Below are 5,000 nucleotides of genomic sequence, written 5' to 3' on the forward strand. Positions count from 1 at the left end.
TATTATCATTAACATGATATTATTAGATAGACTGATAGGTAGGCACTTATGTATCTGCTTATGCATTTACCTATGTAGCTCTATATGTGTATATTTATAAATTTGTGATTTGCTTTTCATGATACTGAAAATGTTTAGATAAATAATTGCAGAATAAAGGTTGGGTTTTTGATAGATTGCAGTCTCTTTATGCGGGTATTGTGCTCGAGTTGTCTACTTCTGTTCTCTTTCTTCATGTTATTTGCATAAACTTTCGCTAACATTTTGCATTTTGCACGCGAGTGCGCGCGTGCACACACACACACACACACACATTTATGTTTGCGGCAGTGTATGAACGCATAAATTTGAAGATAAAACCTTCAAATAAATATACAGGTGGCAACCACATTTCAGTAGACGTTGAGCGCAACACCTAGTGAAGTTTTCATATGATTTTGATTGTTTTTTTTTTATCACTATCATCTTTGTCATCTTCATCACTGTTTTTATTCAAAATAATTTTATCATTGTTATAATTGTTATCATCAGTACCTTAACGTATCATTGTTACAATTAGCAATGTTATCATCATAACATCATTTACTTTTTATGAGCATTATTACCATTACCAATGTTATAATCATTATCATAATTTTGAGTACTATCACCGTTATCATAGTCATTATTATTATTATTATTATTATTATTATTATTATTATTATTATTATGATTATTATTATAGTTATCATCATTACCATCATTACCATCGATATATATCTGTCATTATAATTATCATAATTATCATCAGCATCATTATTTTCATTATGATTATTATTTTCAGTAATCATTATCATCAATATTATAAACATACCATTACTACAATCATTATGATCTTCATTATTACCGTAATAACTATTATTATCATAATCATTATTGTTGTTACAATTTTCATCATATTCATTATTATTACTGCCATCAATATCATTATTATCATTATAATTCCCATTGCTATTAAAATGATTTTAACCGTTATAACAATTATTATTATCATTACTTTTATCAGTATTTATCATTATCATTACTATTATTATTATTATTATTATTATTATTATTATTATTATTATTATTATCATTATCATTATCATTATCATTATCATTACTATTATTATTATCATTATCATTATTATTATCATTATTATCATTATTATTATTATCATTATTATCATTATTATTATCATTATCATTATTATCATTATTATTATTATCATTATTATCATTATCATTATTATTATTATCATTATTATTATTATCATTATTATTATTATCATTATTATTATTATCATTATTATTATTATTATTATTATTATTATTATTATTATTATTATTATTATTATTATCATTATTATTATTATTATCATTACTATTATCATTACTATTTTTATCATTATTATATTATTATTATTATTATTATCATTATCATTATTATTATCATTATCATTATTATCATTATTATTATTATTATTATTATTGTCATTATTATTATTGTCATTATTATTATCATAATTATTATTATTATCATTATTATTATCATCATTATCATCATTATCATTATTATTATTATTATTATCATTATTATTATCATTATTATCATTATCATTATTATTATTGTTATTATTATCATTATTATTATTATCATTATTATTATTTTTGTCATTATTATTATTGTCATTATTATTATCATTATCATTATCATTATCATCATTATTATTATCATTATCATTATCATTATCATATTATCATTATCATTCTAATTATTATTGTTATTGTTATTGCTATTATTATTATTATTACTATGATGATGATTATGATTATTTTATAACTATTGTCACTGTTATTACCTTATTAAAGAGATATTGGTGTAGTTCTCTTTCTACAAACATACCTGGACGCGAACTCAATTTGGACACACACACACACACATACTGTCACACATGCACACAAAAACATACACACACACACACACAAACACGCACACACACACTCGTATAGTCGTGGCTGTGAGTACACGCATCAAATTGAGATAAAAACTCCAAATAAATCTACGGCCGGTAACCCACATTTCATTACGAAATGTGCTGTAACGCCTGGTTATTTCATAATATTTTTATTATTGTTACCATAATTATCATGTTTGTCATCATAATTACTATCATTGTTATAAGTATTTTAGCATTGTTATTATTGTTATTATTATCATCAATATTTTAATTATTACTATCATATACTTATGAGCAATATTATTATAATTATCACAGTTTTCATTGCTTAATCATGATTATCATTATTAGTAATAATATCATTATCTTAATTTTGATTTCTATTATAATTACTATTATCATTATTGATATTTTTTATTCAATTAGTAATTAATTGTTATTATCATTTGTCCCATTACAATTATCATCATAACTACTATTATTTTTGCTGTTATTATTTTCCTTATTATAATCATTATGATTACCATGACTGTTATCATCATTATTATCAACATCATTGTTATCATCATTATTATTACTATCACTACTATTATCATAATTATCATCCATTTTATTAATATCAATATTATTTTGAATATTATAATGATTACCATTATAATTATTTTGATTATGATTACCATTATCATTATCATTATTATCATGATCATTAACATTATCATTTTATTATTATTATTACTATTATTGTTGTTATTATTATTGTTATTATTACTATTGTAGCGGGGCGTAGACCCAGTAGATTTGAAGTGGTCTGGTTGAGTCCGGGCTCAACCAAGAATATGTTTTTTGCTTAAGGGAAAGATTCGTCTGCAGTGAACAGATGTAAGGTTCCAGGCCTACGGCACGCTGCCACCACCCGATTAGTAGGCTCGGGAACCGTGTATGTCGTGTAAGTGGGTGTGGGTGTTGTATCAGAGAAGGGTGGAAAGAAAGTGCAGAATGTGTGTGCTGAATGTTGGATGTGTAAGTGTGTATATGTGAAAAGGGAGATAGCGTAGGCTGAGCGTCTGCGTGGACGTGTTTGGAAGAAAAAAGCAAGATCATAGAATTCTTCTTCTTCCCTTCGGTTTGAGCATCCGCCTGCTGGGAGCGGGAACCCAGGTATAGCAAAATTAACCTGTTCTTTGAATATCAGCTTAGTATTCTCTGATTTGACTAGCCTTTTTACAGCCTTTCAAGGGTTGCGTGATGTCAGAGCAACCAGCAATGTGCTGTTTAGGAGACCCGAGTCCGAGAAAGATTTAGGCGTTTAACCTTGGTCAGAACCAGAACTTTAGTGGTAAGATTAATTTATATTCTGACTGGAGTTGAGTAAAAGCTCTGCGTTGGTACGATGTTTATTTAGGGAGCAAGTTACACTCACTAGAGAGTTACAAATGGATGTTAACTGTTAAACCAAAGCTAATGCTGACGGATACCTAGTAAGAGTACTTGTGTGCAAAAGAATTAAGAAATAATTTAATAAGAAGGCTGAAAAAGTCAAGGAAGGGACTATTCACGAAGACTGCCTGAACACCCACAAGGTCAGACAGGAATCAGCCAATAAAACAACAAACGACAACAACAAAATCGATTATCATGTGATAAGGGCTCTTTATCAGGAGATACGGATCACCAAAGTCTGCCTGATCACCCACAAGGTCAGGCAGAGATCAACAGAAACCTATATCAAACAATTACGGAAAAAGATCTTGATAAAGATCTTTATCCCCGGAGGTACGAATCCTCAAGCAGGGACGAAAGAAACATGAATTAACTTGTTTGTAAATTAAATGTACAGAAGATATAAATCCTCAAGTACGAACGAAATAAAACGAAGTATTAACTTATGTCTTAAAAAGGGAGAGTCACACTGGAGGGACAATCACAAAGGGCTGCTTGATCACCCACAAGATCAAGCAGAAATCAACAAACACGCATTAAGCGAAACAAAACAATCAACGATAAAGTACGTAAAGGTACTGAAAAAGAACTTTATTCCAGGAGGTACGGATCCTCAGGCAAGAATGAAAAGAAACTAAGTAATAACTTAGTTGTAAAATTGAATACACTGGAGGTCCGGATCCTCAAGCAGTGTTCCTCTAAATCACTTGGTCCTAATGCTCTCAAACACTGGGAAATACACAAAAAATGTTATGGGACTTCACGAAAGAGTGCACCCTGCAGATAATAATGCAGCATGTCACGCTAAAGTCTAAAAGAGACCAGTCGTCTCCTACACACAACCATGTCACTTAGCTTGAGGAGATACTCAGCAATCCTAGTAAATCCGTGCGCGAAGTATATCCCATGGTAAATCCGAGCGAGAGCACAACACAACCGCGAAGGACCAAAGTGCGGGACAGAGGTCAGGACCGAAGTGATTTCCCTTTCCTTAACCACTACTATATATACCCCGAAAGAAACCCCCAGGCCAAGCCCCAGGCAAGGCGCGAAAGAAGAAAATAGGCAAATGAAGTGCCTGAAGACCAAGCCGTTAGTTCGACAATCCAAACAACCGAGACGAGAGAGGGAAGGGGAAAAACAAAAAAGAAGCTGGGTAACGACCGTCACCTCCTTCGGTGGTTATCGCGACATCGGCAATAGGAAAGAACATAAGAAAAAAATAAATTAAGGAAAGGATACGGAGAAAATTCGATAATGAACAGTTGTGCTAAGAACTGCGCATTTCGGCCTTAACATATTTACAATAATTAGGTTTAAAAATAAATAAATAGCTATTTTAGCTTGGCGACTTCCACGCCATACAAGTTGTGAGTCGTGGTAAGAATTACGTTCATGTTTATAAAAATAACCAAGTTCACATTATCACCACAGTCCTTGACTGGTGGTTGAACTTGTAGAAATAACATAAACAAATGAAAAAAAATACGTCTGCGGGATGTAACCGCACGTGGCACACGGCGGGGACTTCATCTCTGGCGGCTCGTGATGCGTTGGCCGAGGTTCATGGAGATGACATCA

This window comes from Penaeus vannamei, chromosome 30, assembly GCF_042767895.1.
Source record: "Penaeus vannamei isolate JL-2024 chromosome 30, ASM4276789v1, whole genome shotgun sequence".
Lineage (NCBI taxonomy): Eukaryota > Metazoa > Arthropoda > Malacostraca > Decapoda > Penaeidae > Penaeus > Penaeus vannamei.